Here is a 17,944-nt window from a genome sequence, read left to right as displayed (position 1 = left end):
TTCCATGTCCAGTTCTAACTGTTGCTTCCTGACCTGCATACAGGTTTCTCAAGAGGCAGGTCAGGTGGTCTGGTATTCCCATCTCTTTCAGAATTTTCCACAGTTTATTGTGATCCATACACTCTAGAGCCCCTCATATGAAGGGGTGAGGGAGGCTAGAGATACTGCTAGGAATTGCCCCAAACAACATCTGCTCTGGAAAAAGTTTTCTACTAGAGGGAAAACAAAAGTAAAGATGAAAAGCTGGAAGGAAGGAAAGAAAGGATGAAGGAGAAAGAAAGAACGGAGGGGGAAAAGATTTAGTAAAAACTCAAAGCATAGACAACTGTAATTAATAGAATTATGGTAAAGAGATATTTAAAAACCGCTCAGCAAAAGTCAGGTTGCACATTATAATTAATGACATGCAAAAAGATTTAATACATAATGTTAAGCTTGTAAATTAGGCTACAAAATAACGTGTATTGAAAGAGACAGTGTATATGAATTTACATATTATTACATATTACATATTATTACCTGAATAGAAAAAAGACTGGAAGGATGGAAGGAAAGCTAACAAAATATAAACACTGGTAATCTTTAGGTGACAGGATTGTGACTTGTTTTGTTTTAATTATATGAACTTCCTAAATTGTCTTCCAAAAAAATCTGTGTAACTTGTGTAATAAGACAAAATGAGAAGTAGTACAATCGTTAGGACTGTGAAGTTACCAGTTACAACCAAACCCTGAGTTTCAGATTCTTTTTCCAAATTTCCAGCAGGTGGCGCAATGGCAATGCGAGCCTCCATCTGAGTTTCACTCCAGATGAACTCAATCTCTGGATGAAACCACCCAGATCCAGGGGCTGCCTGGCCCAGGGTTCCGTTCTTCCCGCACTAGGAGAAACAACATAATTAGAAATGCAATGAGATGCGGTTTCTGTTCCTCTCTCCACTTACATCCTCCCCATCATTTGGCCTGGGACAAAATTCAAATTAGTCTTATTGGGCATTTCTGGATTAGATTGGGTTTGCAGCTCATCCAATCCTAATGATAAGTGAGCCTGTCAGCTAAAGGGTGGAAATTAAAAAAAGCAAGTAATTTTCTTGTTCACAGGAAAGGCAATTTTTAATGAACAGCAAACCTTGTTCACAAAGATAATGGACATTCTGGACCAATGTCAGTCATGGGGGAGGGAAGGCAGGGAGCCTGGCAGCCTGGCTAACCAGCTCCCAGGGACTGAATGAGACAGAGTCCCTCCGGGCCTGGACACCCCCAGGGAATAAATGGGTCACAGCTGAGGCATGACCTTTGCCTGGTCCAAAAGGGAAAGAGCCCTCAGAAGAACCAGCTCCACTTCATCTTTTCCACTTTGGTTTTACATCTTAGATTGACTGCCCCCAAGAAAACTACTCTGAAGGGAATTCAGGATGTCAATAAAAGCCATCAAAGTCCACCAAGGTGGTCCCCATTCCACCCAGACCCACAAAGAGCACACTGTCTGGAGATATGGAATGTTCTGGGTCCTCGCTGCTGTTTCTCATAACTCTTCAATAAGCCTTCAGTGTCCTTCTTCTTGGTGTTGACCTGGAAAAAAAGAAGGAAGGGAGGGAAAAGACCATCTCAGCTCATCTTTGCAGAGAGAAGCTAAGTGGGTTTCTCCAGCCTGGACCCAGAAGTTTTCACTTACTGAGTCTTCAGCCCTATTGTGGTCCAGATGCCTTCACAGACAACTGGCTTTCCTGTGGCACCATCTGGGTTCTGAATGAGTGAATCAAAGCCCTTGGCATAGAGTTGCTTTCAATCTCAGACAACCCAGGCAATTGGAAGGAACCGCATAAAATGATGAGGAACAGGGACGTGGTAATAACTGTCTGTATATATGTAACAGGGGCTTCCCTGGCAGCTCAGATGGTAAAGAATCTGCCCGCAATGTGGGACACCCAGGTTTGATCCCTGGGTTAGGAAGATTCCCTGGAAAACGGCATGGCAACCCACTCCAGTACTCTTGCCTGGGAAATCCCACGGACAGAGGAGCCTGGTGGGCTACAGTCTGTGGGGTTGTGGAAGAGTCAGACGTGACTGAGAGACTAACATACGCTTTCAGTTTCCTTCTTATACAAGATCACCACACAGATGTCCATTCCTCTTCTCTCTTGTTCTTTCTCTCTCTCTCTTTCTTACACACACACACACACAGAGGCATTCCTAAGGGTACTAGAATAGAGAAGATCATATAACAAGAAGAAGATAACTAACTTAGATAACTAATGAGACTATATACCAAATAATTTAGTGTCAGGTTTAAGAGTTTGAAGTCACTCAGCCTGGGTTTGAGCCCCAGCCCTGCCACTTTCTTGTGTGATACTTTGAACAAATTACTTAAGTTCTGTGAATCTTAGGCTCCACCTGTTAAATGATAATAAAGCTACCCACACATCACAGTGTTGCAGAGGGGATTCAGAGAGATTCTGCCTGTGGAGCACTTAGCGCCGTGCCAAGCACTGAGTGGTACCATGTACATGTTGACTATTATTATCTTCTGAAAGCGTCAGAATAAAGGGGCAGTTTGAAATTGCTAAACTGGAGCTCCTTCACCAAGGGGAAAGTTCATCAGAGGCAGCTGGGTCCAGGGACAATACTTTTTGTCACTGAAATAATTTAAGACATTTAGTATGCTTCAAAGTAGAACTCAATGCTTTTCTTGTCACAAGTTTCCAAGTGGATGTCTAGGGGACAGCTGTGTGATAAGTTAGCTGGGAGGGTTTCAGATGATCTTCAGACTAATTAACAACCCACATGGCAGGAGTACCAGCCCATGGGGAAAAAACACAGGCCGCAGTGCTGGGGCAGAGGCCGAGATAACCTCTGGGGGACCAGGCCCCTTCCGTTGGACTGTGGGAAACCCAGGGGACCCAGTGGATGCTAGGCAGAATAGATGCAGATGCTTGGCAGTGGCTATTGATCAACTGCAGAAGTATTTCAGCATGTTAACCTATGTGGACAGGCTGGGGCACCCTGACTGAGTCTCCGTTCTAGGTCAAAGAGTAAAGTTCAGTCACACCCTAACCTGGCTGGCTTTCATGTGGCATCCATCTGTCCATTAGGCTTCCCTGCTGGCTCAGTGGGTACAGAATCCGCCTGCAATTCAGGAGACACAAGAGATGCATGTTCAATCCCTGGATGAGGAAGATCCCCTTGGAGGAGGAAATGGCAACCCACTCCAGTATTCTTGCCTGAAAAATCCCATGGACAGAGGAGCCCAATGGGCTACAGTCCATGGGGTTGCAAAGAGTCGGACATGACTGGGCAACAAAACGTGCATCAGTTCATTGGCCAGACTGAACAGCCTGTTTACAAAGATGTTTTCTTTGGCAAAATAGATCAGTGGAGAATAAATGAATTGATTCAGAAGAAATCTCTCCCCAATTCTGAAAGGACAAATCAATGACAAAAAGGCAGAGGGTTGGTTCTTACTCTTCTACAGCTGATGGAGGCTAAAATATTCCAGAGCCCTATCTTCTAGATGCTGACAGTCCAGGAGGAAGGATCAAAGGAAAGCCCACGAATGCAGAGAGGAGCTTCTGAGGTGGGCTTGGTGAGTCACAGGGATCATGAGGGACTACTCTGTGCGTGGTGAGCTCTTGGGGTGAGAAGCATGACTGGTTCTGTGTACCCCCAAATCAGAGAGTCACCCAGTCAGTACTCAGTGAGACCAAATGTGGAACTCAAGTGCTGGGTGGAAAGGAGCGATCGTGTATCTGGGGGCAAGTTTCAACAGAGGTAAGGGAGACGAGAGGAAGGACCAAGCTCATGAGAGAGAAGACTTTGAAGTCAGCCTTCCTGGTCGTGTGCATGGGCTCCAGAGTAAGCAAGGCTACCAAGAGAAATTTGTCCACATATTCTTTGAGATAGCCTGGGAGAGCAAGGCAGTTGTCCCTTGGAATTGACAGGAATGGGGGAGGGTGAGAGAAGAGATCACTGCACCTCTGCCATGGCCCCAGGTTGGCACAGCTGGTCCTCAGAGCCAGAGAAGGATGGAGCCTCACTATCCGGAAGGTGCTGTGGGTGGCAGCAGCCATGGGAGACCCCTTCCCTGTGCTTTGAGGTCATCTAGGGGCTGAGAGTTGTTGGCCAGCTGCTTTTTAAGACTTTGTCCAGGGCTGCCCCTCAAAAACGCTGTAGGGGTTTGGAGATGGGAACCAGTGGACCTGCTCTGATGGGGAAGATAGCCAGAGAATGACTGGCTACTCTAACCATGATCCCCTCGTCTGGAGGGCATCCTTCAGTTGACAAAGCGCTGCCTCAGTCCTAAATCTTTCTAGCAGAGACGATCACTGCTACTTTCTAGATAAAAAAGCAAAGACCCAGAGAGGTTAAGAGATGAATCTGAGGTCTATGACGGCGATAAGCCATCCGGGGCACATGGGGTCGCCATTCAGGTTTCCTGACTCTCAAGTGGGTCCTCTTAATCAGAGTGGGATGCGAGTGAAGTTCCTGGGGAGCAGTATGTAAGGAGGTGAGGTCCTTAAGCGGGAGGTGGCTGTGAAGTGGCTCCCCACATGGTCATGTATGCACGATGGTGGCCGTCTCAGCTTTAGCCCCTGGATATGCCTCGCTTGACTCACCTACATCCACACCTTCCTTAATCACTGGTCTCATTCCAGTGGTGGAGGGTTTTGCTGGGGAAGCACTCAGTTGGGATTTCACGCTAGATAGCCCGGTACCCACATGCCTGCTGAGCAAGCCTGGGGCTTTTCCACAGGCTATATCCTCACTGAGAAGTTGCCTAGAATCTCAATCTCTTCCTGCAGCGAGGGGAGGGGGAGAGAAGCAGAGTGTTGCCCCCAGATAGGCCGGGCACCACAACAAACAACAAAAAAGATTCATGTGCTCAACGAAGCTGAATTTTAATTGATACTTTTCCTAACAGTGGTTCTGAACCAACATCCCTCAGCCCCCAAAGATGATGAAGGGGGTGCGGCTTAACGCCACAATTAGCAGACAACCCCACAACAAATACAGTAAACATTAATCATATTAAATATTGAATGCAGACTCTGGTACGCTTGAAGAGCAATGGGTTTTTACAGTTTTATTTTTATAGAAGACAAAGCAATGATTGTGGAGGAATTATTCTGATGTCAGTGCTGAAGGGAAATAATGTAACATTCTGGAATTTATATAAAAATTACAGCTTTGTTGTGTTTCACACTATATATAGTAATTTAATCATTTGCAGCTGATTAATTTCAGTGAAGGAAAATGTAGCATTATGCATCCCTAATGGAGTTCCAAGGTTTGAATTCTAATCGTGAGTTGGGCACAATTTAAGTCTAAATTAGCAATTAGCTTGGGCAAAGGACACTTAGGTTAAAATGGAGTCATCTGTTGATGAGTACTGAGTCAACAAGAGAGCAGAAAAGAAGATCACCAGAAAAGTGTTTGCCACAGAACACTCTTTGCTGGGTTCATCATTATAATTCCTTACATTAGCAGAATGCGGCTGTGCATTAGAAAACAATTTCTTGTACGTTTATCTCATACGCATCGGTCTTCATCTAAGTCTATAAGTGGGTATTTGTGCTCCATCGTATAGTGAAGAAACTGATACTCAGAAGAAGTAAGGTCGCGGAAAAGAAGAGCATTTACGGTGGAGGATTTAAACCCAGTGTTCCAGTTTAAAAGCCAGTATTCTTTCAACCTCAAGATATTTTGGGAGGAAATTTGCTCCAGTGGCAGGAAATTGGAGGGAGAGAGGCACGTGGGGCTGGAGTGGTTATTCTTCTAGTTTCCTCATTTTGGGCTTCCCTGATAGCTCAGTTGGTAAAGAATCTGCCTGCAGTGCAGGAGACCCTGGTTTACTTCCTGGGTTGGGAAGATCCTCTGGAGAAGGGAAAGGCTACCCACTTCAGTATGCTGGCCTGGAGAATTCCATGGGCTGGATAATCCATGGGGTTGCAAAGAGTCGGACACGACTGAGCAACTTTCATTTCACTTTCCTCGCTTCAGAGCTGTCAGAAGCTGGCTGTGCCCTTCACCTGGAGCTCACAGCTCCCGTCAAGTGGCTACACTGCCGTCTCTGTGTCCAGGCTTTACTGATGCCCCTCTCCTTGCCCCTTCAGGCTCAGGGTGGTCATGGTGCCCACTATTACCAGCCCTGGGGCACTGCCTGTCCTTTCTGGCAGTTTCCCTGCAGCCCATCCTCCCTGTGAGCAATGAACAATGCAGAAAAGACCTGCCCCAGTTCAACCAGGCAAAGGTTGCTTTCAAGGAAATGGACACAAGAAAGATGGAAGATAGGAAGTCATTTAATATTTTATCTAAGCACCTAGAGGCAATCAAGACAGGAGTAAAGAGCTATAGTGTTACACTCTTCAAACAAATAGGAGAACATGCCATGTTTCTAGAACCTCCCATCTCTCTGCTCCTGCAAACTGCTGACTCCTTGTGCTGTCCCCAAATATCAGGGCTCTTGGGATGCAATGACACAAACTCAATTTAAATGGACGTAAATCAAAAAAGTGAACTTATTGGTTCATGGGCTCCAACTTTGGGAAAAAAAATGCATGGATCCAAGCTCAGGAAAGTCAGGATCCAAGACCTCCACTGCTGGAACTGTCGGCTCTCCCTTTTTTTTCTTTGTTTTTCCCTGAAGTTTGTCTTTACTCCTCTGACAGATGCAGCCTTGTCAAGTGATGCCGATTGACAGAAACAAAATTAAAACTCTATCATTCAGATCAGAACTGGGGATCTGAAGTGAAATTCACTGAATCAGAGTCCTGGCAGGAAGCAGGATTTCTCAGATGGTTTAATTAAGGAGATTTTTAACAAAAGGACTCATGGACAGTGTTCACTGTATACAAACAAGAAATACTGAAACACCCAGACCCAAAGAGGAGGAAGCTAGCTGCACTGTGGAGAGCGCAGGGTGGGGCCTCTAGTGATCAGGGACACAGCTACTGCCAGCCATGGGGGCTGAAGCAGGGGAGTTGGGGCACCCTGACCTCTCTTCTCCTGCCCTTGGATGACTTACCAGTAACATGCTCCCATGGGCACACCCAACCAGAAACCCAGTTGCAAGGGAATTGAAGTGGTGCAGGGTGCAGGGTCAGCCTCCCAGGGTGACAAAATAGGACAGTTACGGCAGAAAGTGAAACTCAGAGGAGAAAGAGAATAACCTGCATGCTCATCTTGTATGTCTGCAAGAGTTGGGGGATTGGAAGAGTGAACATACTTGAGTGTTTTAATTTTATAAGAGAATTTCCTAAGAATTTCAACTTCAATGAAATAATTGGCTCAAGCAGGGATCATCCACAAATGCTAAAACCATTAAATAAAATACTGATTGGGCTTCCCTGGTAGTTCAGTGGTAGAGAATCCCCCTGCCAATGCAGGAGATGCACTGTTCAATCCCTGGATCGGGAAGATCCCGTGGAGAAGAAATGGCAACCCGCTCCAATATTCTTCTCTGGAGAGTCCCATGGGCAGAGAAGCCTGGCGGGCTATAGTCCACGGGGTTGCAAAAGAGTCGGACAGGACTTAGTGACTAAACAACAACAACAACAAAATGTTGGTTGGTCATCAGGACGTTTACATGATCTCAGGGTATCTTCCCAAAGACTTCTCGTTAATTACCAAAGGGAAGGTATCTTCACAGTGGAGAGACCTGCCAGAGAGCTGCTTAACAAAGCCATCAAGCTTAGCATCACTCAGCGATCAAGGGACACAATGACACTAAATGCCTTCTTGTGAGATGCAATGGGAAGCACACAATCTCACCTTTGTTGTGTGCTCCAAAATGTTTAAGAAAGTGAAAGTTGCTCAGTTGTGTCCAACTCTTTGTGACCCCATGGACTATACAGTATTCTCCAGGGCAGAATACTGGAGTGGGTAGCCTTTCCCATCTCCAGGGGATCTTCCCAACCTAGGGATTGAACCCAGGTCTCCCACACTGCAGGTGGATTCTTTACCAGCTGAGCCACAAGGGAAGCCGCCAAAATGTTTAAGCTGAGTCTAATTCAGAGAAAAGGACCAGGTAAGTCCAGATCACAGGGCACTCTTCAAAAAAGTTAGTGCCCTGAACAGCAGCAGCCACAAGGAGGGGCTAAACAGAAAAGACTACCGCACACAACTCGGATGAATCTCACAGTGTTGAATAAGAGAAGCTAAGTTCAAGAAGGGTATGTAAAACATGATTCTATTTCCATAAAGTTGGAAGACAAAACCCATTTAAGTATTAGGAGCCAGGACAGTGATTTCCCTCAGGGAGTGATGTCAGGAAGGGCACCCAAGAAAGAATTCCAGGATGCTGATGATGTTCAATTTCTTACCTCAGTGCCTGTTACAAGAGTTTATTCCCTCTATGAAAGCCTATTGTAGTGAGTCCACTCTGTGCGTGTGTGTGCATGTATGTGTATTAGGGAGAGAGATAACATTAATGTGGTAAAATACCACCAACTGATGAATCTAGGTGAAGGATCTGTGAGTATGCATTATCATTATATTGCTTTCTGTTCTCTAGGTTTGAAATTTTTGAAAGTAAAAACTTGGGGGGGGTGGAAAATAGGAATTATTTTGAATTATTTTTTAAATGTTACATGACAAAATAACTGACATCTTATTCATCAGTAGACATTACAGTGAGTTCACATCATTGACACACTTATTTAAATATATGCAAACTGCTCACACTTAGCTAAAATAAAACAAAGAACAAAAAGCAGAGCTACTTTGCATTTATTATGATTCCTAAACAGAAGCCAAGTATCTCGTCTGGTGTGCAAGGATAGAAATAGCAAACTGTTCCGATGTTCACAGAAAAACTGTTGTGTTGGACATATTAAGTTATAGCTTGGGATCCACAAAACCATACCTATGGGATTTTGAATTCTCAGCTCAGTTCAGTTCAGTTCAGTTGCTCAGTCATGTCCAACTCTTTGCGACCCCATGAATTGTAGCACGCCAGGCCACCCTGTCCATCACCAACTCCTGGAGTTCACTCAGACTCACATCCATCGAGTCAGTGATGCCATCCAACCATCTCATCCTCTGTCGTTCCCTTCTCTTCCTGCCCCCAATCCTTCCCAGCATCAGGGTCTTTTCCAATGAGTCAACTCTTCACATGAGGTGGCCAAAGTACTGGAGTTTCAGCTTTAGCATCATTCCTCCCAAAGAACACCCAGGACCGATCCCCTTTAGAATGGACAGGTTGGATCTCCTTGCAGTCCAAGGGACTCTCAAGAGTCTTCTCCAACACCACAGTTCAAAAGCATCAATTCTTTGGCACTCAGCTTTCTTCACAGTCCAACTCTCACATCCATACATGACCACAGGAAAAACCATAGCCTTGACTAGACGGGCCTTTGTTAGGGTTAGTTTAATGGCCAGTGATCTTTACTCTGCTCACTAAATTTAGAACCCAACTAACTTAAGTTGTGCCATCCCTGGCTATGTTGACCATTACGGGGACCTTGTTTTCCTTTAAAATACATAGTCCTGTTTGGGTACAAAGAGCTTATCAGCTCCCCATACTCTGGTGTTTTTAGGCTCAGGCATGGATAGAAAATCTCAGAAGAGGGCAGATAATAAAAGAGGGAGAAGCTCTATTTGTTTTAATCTATTTCTGTTTCAAAATAACATACTAGCCAGAAGCCAGCAGAGGATCCAATGAAGATCCAATGGTTCTTACTGTCAAAGGTCATCATTGCATAATCCTTATGTGTCCTCCTGCCCTCATCCTTTTAGCTGCCAAGGCTTCAGGAGAGCAAGCACTGTGGCCTCTGGGCACTTGGGTCTGAGGAAGAGGAAGAATCTGCCCGGCTCTCCAGCATCCCAATGCCAACACAATAGGCACCTTTGGTTCAGCCCAGCTGCCAACCATCTGTGAGCCACTGTTCAGCTAGAATATAGTAGATGCTCATTAAATGTTTGTTAAATCAATGAGTGGGCTATGGAGAGAAGGGCTGCAGAAGAAGCTGGAGGAGTGGTTTTCATGGAAGATTCTATGTAACTTAAAGGGATTGTTGCTCACTTCTGCTTACAACCCAGCTCTTTAATCCTTGAGGATGCCATCCTGGGAGCAGTAGAGACATACTCCTGGCATGGATATCAATATTCTTACCTCAAGTGAATGTGCACGTAACTGACATCTGCAAGGGGCCAGGATAGGAGAGAATGACCGTGGCTGTGCGGCAATTTAAAGACGACAAATTTCTGAGTCTATGTGTAATACCTCCTGGGAGTCCTTGACTCAACATTTGTAGGAAACAGAGGCTCTGGCAGCATATAAGAGAGAGTCAATGAAACTGCCAACTGTAGGGCTTCAGACTTCTAGCCTCTGTAATCACGTGAGCCAATTCCTTATACTAAATCTCTTTGCATATACAACTTGAACTCAGTATTGTGAAACTGAGGACTGTAACCTGCCAGGCTGCTCTGTCCATGGGATTCTCCCATGTGTTTACATACACATTTCAAACGTATATATGTGAAAGTTGCTCAGTCGTGTCCAACTCTTTGTGACCCCATGGACTATACAGTCCATGGAGTTCTCCAGGCCAGAATACTGGAGTGGGTAGCCTTTCCCTTCTCCAGGGGATCTTCCCAACCCAGGGATCAAACCCAGGTCTCCCGCATTGCAGGCAGATTCTTTACCAGCTGAGTTACAGGGAAGCCCAAAATGTGTGTGTGTGTGTATGTATATATATATATATATATATACATACACACACACGTGTGTGTATATATATGTGTGTGTATATATATATACACACACAAAGCCCAAAATGTGTGTGTATATATATACACACACACACATATGTGTATATATATATGTGTGTGTGTGTATATATATATATATATATATACACACACAAAGCCCAAAATGTGTGTGTATATATATATACACACACACACACACGTATGTGTATGTGTAGCTGTGTATGTGTGTGTGCCCAGGTATGTGTGTGCCCATGTGTGTGTACAGTATCATCATTTTGTTTCTCTGAAGAACCCAGACTAAGAACTTAGATCACACAATTGTATGATAAACACTCCTGGTTGCCTGTCTACCAAGTTTGCTGAGATCCCTCCCTCCACATCTCAGCAAAGAGACCCCCGCTTCATGTTCCCTTGCTAGGAGGACCCACCTCTCCCAGTGGAGACTCAAAATGCCAAACCCTCACCTTACCAGCTCCCAGTACATTCAGAGCACAGGTGAGCAACGCAGACCCTGCCATGTGAACCTAAAGGAGAGTTTACCAGGGGCTACAAGGAAACATTTCTTTTCTAGAAAAGGAGCCACCCAAGGGGAAGTGTTTTCCTCCAGCTCTGGGTAGAGTTGCACTTGCCCAGTGCCAGAAACTTCGGTAACGTCTAGCCATCAGGAGGGAGACATGGGCTTTGTGCTGAGCAAAGCAGAGCAGAAAGAAACAAAACACAAGAATTCAGAATTCATGAGAATACTGTAGGGCTGCTGAATTAACCATCCAGAAATCACCCTGCCTCCAGATTTCTTATGTGACATAACAGACATTCTTATTGTTTGGGTAAGTGCTTAGTCGCTCAGTCATGTCTGGCTCTTTGTAACCCTTTGGAATGTAGCCTGCCAGCCTCCTCTGTCCATGGGAGTTTTCAGGCAAGAATGCTGAAGTGAGTTGCCACTTACTACTCTGGGGGAATCTTCCCAACCCAGGGACTAAACATGCATCTCCTGTCTCCTGTGTTTCCTGGAATGCCGGGTGATTCTTTACACTGAGCCATCGGGGAAGCAAAAAACCGATATTAAGTCCTCTTTAAAGAAAAGTCTGTTTCCTGTACTCAAAAGCATCCTAATTGAATTAGCTGATTTTATTTTCATTGTTAAGAACTCATATCAAAGGAGGTCTCTTTATCCAGTCAAAGGTATACTTACAGGTTCATTTAGTATTCTTCTTTATTTACAAATAGCAGTGTGAAATGAGAAATATGTTTTTATACCTATACCCATATTCATCCCTTCATCCTTCTATCCTTCCACCCCTCTGTCCATCTCTTAATCTAGCTGTGAGTTCCACAGTCAGAAAAGTTCAGAAGCCGTGATTACTGCCTACTTTTGGAGAATCACAACCAACATTAATGTATTAGAGCCTTTGAGAAGTTCTGCAGTAAAGAAACTTCTTTAACTCCGTATTTCCTTGATTTTTGCTTGTTTGTTTGTTTTGCTTTTGAAGCACAGAACCCTTCTTTGAGCAGACATTTTAACAGCAATCCAATCTGGGAAACGTGTGCATGACTGCATAACTCTCTCTCTCCTTAGATCCCATACCCACATTTTAAGAGGACAACTGTTCCCTCTGAAGGCAACACTTGTTATTCTGAAGCACTGAAGCAAAACCTCCAGCACATTCGGAATCTGCTTAGATGTTTACAGATAGCTTCGTGTTAATTTCTATACAAAAGATATATATTTCTGGCCTTGGCGTATTGTTTGTGATTCACCACCACATTCTAGGAACCTCCACTCTCACTCTTCACCCTGCTTGAGCTAACCATATCTGACACAAACAGTTCTCATTCATGGTGGCCCCATCCCATTTTTACCATCCATAGCCCAAGAGGCAATCTTGTGCTTGTGTTTTAACATAAACTTCAAATCACATGCATACTAACACTACTTCATGAGCAAGAAATTACCACGTCTGGTTCATTGACATTTACTTCTGGGAACCATTTCAATCAGATTAATCCGTTTATCTAAATAATCTTCCACTCACTTCACAACATCAGAACTCACCAATACATTTTCTACTGATGCTTCCAACCTTCCTTTTTGTAGACCGAGGTACAGGATTCATTATCACCTGGAGATCTGCAAACTGGACATTATCAGAGTGTAAGGGAGGTGAAATAAGAGCTTCTATCCCATCAGAGTTTGAGGAAAGGGGATAAAAGTGGGGCAGGTGGAGATATCCATCCATCTCTGATATGACTGCTGGAGAGTGTGGCTTAGATGCGCAGTAACAAATATGACTTGTATTAGGACTGGTAGCTTATGCTGCAGTGACAACCCAGGAGTGGCAGATAAAAACAGAGTTATTTCTGGTCCACATCACATGTCCACTTTGGGCCAGCTGAAGCTCTGCCCCATGTCAGCTTCACTCAGGAACACAGCAGTTGGAAAACTGCCAATCCTGGTGGTAGAGAGGGAAATGCTAGTATGGCAAGCCCCACACTAGCTCTCAGAGCTCCACTCAGAGGTGACCACATCACCTCTGCTCACGCTTCACTGGCCTCATGTGAGCTCCATTACCATGGGCCCCCAACCCTGAGCCCCAGAGCTAGAGAGAGGTGTTCTCCTAGAGCAGGCATCACTGGAGAAGCCACGGGCTTTGTCGCATTGCCACGTCTACCCTAAGAGCAAAGCCACAATATGCTCTCTACAGACAGATGGAGCCAAAGAGAGTGGACAATCGGGGATAAACTCCTTAGCTCTCCAGTCAGGTGAGAAGCGACCAGCAAAAACAAACCAGAACAGGACTTTTGCAAAATAGGCCTTCCACTTACTCATTGTCTTCTGCAGTTTTAAGTTCTTGGTTCACTCTTGAGCTCTCTTCTTCAAGTTCCCCACCTTCGTCTCGGTTTGCTTCCCTGTCATTCTAGACTGCTTCATCCTCCTCCTAAAAGAACTCTGAATCCCACTCTACTGCTGGATGCCTGGCTACCTGAGCCAATAATCCAACCCTTGAGTTACTAACAGGAAAACGCAATGCTTAGTTCAGTCTGAGAAAAGTCTGTCTGTGACTTGCCGCCAGGGGTTTCTGGTGGCAACTGGAAACACTCACTGAGCAAGTGGATGAATGAAGAGACACCATCGAATGCCCGGTACAATAGGCACTTCCATGTGAATTTCAGTGTGCGTTTCCCACCTTCAGCATCTTTGCCGATTCTCCTCCCCCTCCACTGCAGTATCTTTCATTTGAGCTCTTTCTTTATCCAAATCCCAACAAGTCTTCCCGTGTCAATCAAACTGAGGCCCTACCTCCCCTAGACACATTCCCACACTGACCTATGGTGATGGTGACCCGTAGTGATACTCTGTCTACACAACTGGGAGCTCAGGTAACAGAACTGGAGGTGGTAGAACCAGGGCTTGAACCCCTGTACTCTGCCTCCAGAGCCCAGGCACCTGACCTCTACACTAAAGAACAGATGGGACAAGAAGAGGCGAACTAGGGCCTTCTGAAATCAAGCACATAGGGCATGCCTTGAGCCAGACAGACTTGGGTTCAAGTTCTTGCTTTCCTGCTTACTAGAGGTTGTATTTTAAACAAGTTACTTCACGTTTCTGGGCCTTAGTTCCCTCAGCTGTGAGATGGAATAAGGAAGATTAATATATAACATGTCTGACAACTGTAGACTTGCAATCGGTGTTAGGTGTGAATTGTTCTCCTGTTCTCTCTTCCTCTAAAATCAGAATCTTTATATCAATCAGACTGCACCCCGTCTGTTCACTCTTTACTCTGTTCTCTGGCTTGCAAACACAGAGAAAGGTAAGAAAAGTATCTGATAAAGGAGTTTCCAGGCTGGCCTAGCAGTAAATAGACCACAGATACCTCTGTGCAGCACAGGTACCCAGGAGCACGAAGGCCCCCATGAGACCAGAGTCCACTGACCTCAACTGAGAGTCAAGATGTGGCTGAGAAGAAAATGCAGTTCCCTGGGTATTTATTGTTACTCCTCCTTAACAGCCTTCCTTTCCTTCCCCTCTTTAGCCCTTCATCAGATATTTCAAATTTATTAATAGGTCCCAAGTCCAACGATGAGCTATACATGGTAAAGCAAACCGATATTTCCTCTACATAAGGACATTCTACATAAAATGACAGAGATGTGGCATGGCCACAAAGAGGGCTGAGCTGGTTAAATTCACTTTTACAAAAAGAGGAACTCTCTTCCCTCTGGTGTCACCGCCAACAATACTGCAGGCAATCTAACAGCTTCATGTGAATTGCCGTGTCTGTATTGCAAGTCCTGGCCTTCTTGGATGGAAATACTGGTTTGGGCTTGCTGGTCCTTCAGCAGGAGAGCTGTGTGGTCAGATGTGGTCTGGAGAGAATCTACCTGGATTTGACTCCCACATTTGCTGCCTAGAGAGCTTCCCTGATGGCTCACACGGTAAATAATCTGCCTGCAATGCAGGAGAGCCAGGTTTAATTCCTGTGTCAGGAAGATCCCCTGGAGGAGGGCATGGCAACCCACTCCAGTATTCTTGCCTGGAGAATCCCATGGACAGAGGAGGCTTACAAGCTATAGTCCATGGGGTCACACAGAGTCGGACATGACTGATGAGACTTAGCATGGTGACCCAGGGTGGATGGGGGCAGGGAGCTGATATAGAGGAGGAGCGGCAGTGACAGATACACAGAGAAGTGAGATGGGAAGCTGACCGTGAACCCCATGACTGGGCAGTTTCCAAGGAACACAGGACAGACTTCCACGTATTCACCGAGCCCTTCTTGAGGGCAAAACCCCAGTGTGGAGGGCAAACCTCCACAAATCCTAGCAATACAGATGTTGCAGTCAGAATCTCAGTGGGCCACTGGATGACCTGGAGCATATTATTTAACCCTTCAAAGGCTCCACACCTGAGCTTCAAAACATGCTGAAGAGGTTAACAGGACGAAGTCCTACCTGGCACAGAGCAGGCACTTAAACAAGGCTGGTTTCGGGGACTTCCTTGGCAGTCCAGTGGTTAAGACTTCACCTTCCAACGCAGCAGGTATGGTTTGATCCCTAGTCAGGGAGCTGAGAACTCACATGCCTCATAGCCAAAACACCAAAACATTGGGGTGGGGGGAAAGGAAGAAATATTGTAACAAATTCAATAAAGATTTGAATTTAAACAAACAAAACAAAAACCAAGGCTGGCTTCTTTCTGGTCCTCTAAAAGAACCAAGAAGCAGGAGAGGCTGCTGTAATCTTCCTCTCCACTGACGTCCATTTAGACACTGTGAGAGAAAAGACATGAAACGCACGTCCTGTAGCTGTGCAGCCAAGGACTGCCTGGCCCCTGGTGTCAGCGAGCAGACTGGGAACGGCCCTTGATGGAGCTTCTGTCAGCCCTGCAACATCCAGTGAGTGCATATTTACTAAGCACCTACTATGTGCCAGGTGCTGGTTAAAGCACAGCCACTGCCAGCCCCAAAAGTGCTTTGTGCAGATTAGAAAAGGTTGCCCTTTCTGGCAGGTACAGCCCCATCAGCACACAGTTTGGCAAGTGAGAAGACTCTTTGTGTCAACAAAAAGAGTGCCCCTTCATTCGAGTGGACACAGCCCATGCTGGGCTCATGCCTTGGCAGGCAGAGTGAGTGGCTTTAGGCCCTGAGGACCTCCCTCATCTGGGCAGCCTCGCCAAGCATATGTGCCCCACCAGGCACAGCATCCCCAAAGTCATGCATTTCTCTTAAAGATAAATATGCTCTGTTGAAGGGCTTCTCTTTTATTCTCTTTTAGACATGGGAAAATATTATTTCTTTTATGAAATGACGCTAATAGTAGATGGCAGTTGTTTATCTCTTTTGTGAACTGTTCTTAACAAAATAAAGTTGACAACTTTATGTCAGTACTTCTGTTTTGGACATTTTTCTGGCCTGTGAAATTCAAAACTTTGGGAATTATTGTGGGAGGTGCTGTGTGGTGAGAAGCCCTTCTGTTCAAGCAAAAGAAAAGCCCCTGCAAGACCCCACAGACCTGGGCAGGTACTCTGTTGCCATCAGGGTCTCTGAGCTTCAGCAGTCTGCATGCCATTGCATTTCAGAACTGCTGGGTTGCTATGGTTATCACCAGATCTCTGTAATTACCTTGGAAGTTGCTATCTTTGAGACTTATAAGGTCCGTGCCATACAGATATTCAAAAAAGAAAGGTTTTTGTGTCTGAGAAGTATACCATACAGATATTCAAAAAAGAAAGGTTTTTGTGTCTGAGAAGTATACATGCTGACAATAAATGGCATTGCTCGAACACAGCCGCACACACACACACACGTGAAAATACTCATAAACACAGGAGAATCATCGTCTCTTGCATGCTTTGGTGGTTAGATCTGTGGACTTCACATGAGGTTCACACAGTTATAGGAAAGCAGATCTTGGCTCCAGTGATAAATCTGGGCTTTCTCTCTTAGCCAGGATTCTCGGGCTCCAAACAAAAAACTGGTGGTCTCAATTAAACTAGAGTGTATTGGCTCACCTCACTGAGAAATGAGTCTTTGTGTCAGGTACAGCTTGATCCAGGGACTCAGGATCAGGATTTGCCAGGTGGTTCAGTGGTAAAGAATCCACCTGCCAATGCAGGAGACACAGGAGACGAGGGTTTGATCACTGGGTTGAGAAGATCCCCTAGAGGAGGAAGTAGCAATCCACTCCAGTATTCTTGCCTGGAAAATCCCATGGACAGAGAAGCCTGGTGGCCTACAGTTCGTGGGGTTGCAAAAGAGTTGGACATGACTGAGTCATGGAGCAAATAGAGCACCACCCCCAGGCAATCTGCTTGCTCTTGTGAGTTCCCCTGGGAAGGCCTCACCACGTGGTCAGCTCGCTGCCAAATTTCGAGCCTTGGATTGACCAGGAAAAAAAAGAGAGCTTATCTCCTCCACAGTTCAAACAAACAAAAGGTCTGCACCTTGGTCTCAGCCTGCCTTAGATCATAACATAAGCCGATCTCTGCACCTATCACTGTGACTGGGGACATGCCCAAAGCTGGAGCAGCACCGTGGGGAAGCATACATTCTCTAGAACCGGGATCCCCAACCTCCTGGCCACGGACCAGTACCTCTTGTCAGCTCAGCAGCGGCATTAGATTAGAAATAAAGTACACAATACATGTGATGTGCTTGAATCATTCCCAAACGATCCTCACCCTCTAGTCTGTGGAAAAATCACCTTCCATGAAACCAGTCCCTGATGCCAAGATGGCTGCA

At 45.5% G+C, this 17,944-nt stretch overlaps 1 long non-coding RNA gene across 2 annotated transcripts; it reads right to left on the bottom strand.

The window, feature by feature from the left end:
- Positions 1–17,668, bottom strand: LOC112579585. Of its 2 annotated transcripts, none has more exons than XR_006545277.2 (3): positions 17,215–17,668; positions 3,055–3,125; positions 1–1,571 (listed from the first exon to the last, which is right to left on the bottom strand). It is a non-coding gene; the product is annotated as an uncharacterized LOC112579585 (long non-coding RNA). The 2 variants fall into 2 exon arrangements; XR_003103910.3 differs by lacking the exon at positions 17,215–17,668 and adding an exon at positions 12,760–14,502.
- Between the last annotated feature and the right edge of the window lie 276 nt (positions 17,669–17,944).

Source organism: Bubalus bubalis, chromosome 16 (genome assembly GCF_019923935.1).
Source record: "Bubalus bubalis isolate 160015118507 breed Murrah chromosome 16, NDDB_SH_1, whole genome shotgun sequence".
NCBI lineage: Eukaryota > Metazoa > Chordata > Mammalia > Artiodactyla > Bovidae > Bubalus > Bubalus bubalis.
The sequence above is the reverse complement of the archived record's forward strand: the minus strand, read 5'-3'. Positions and strand labels throughout refer to the sequence as shown.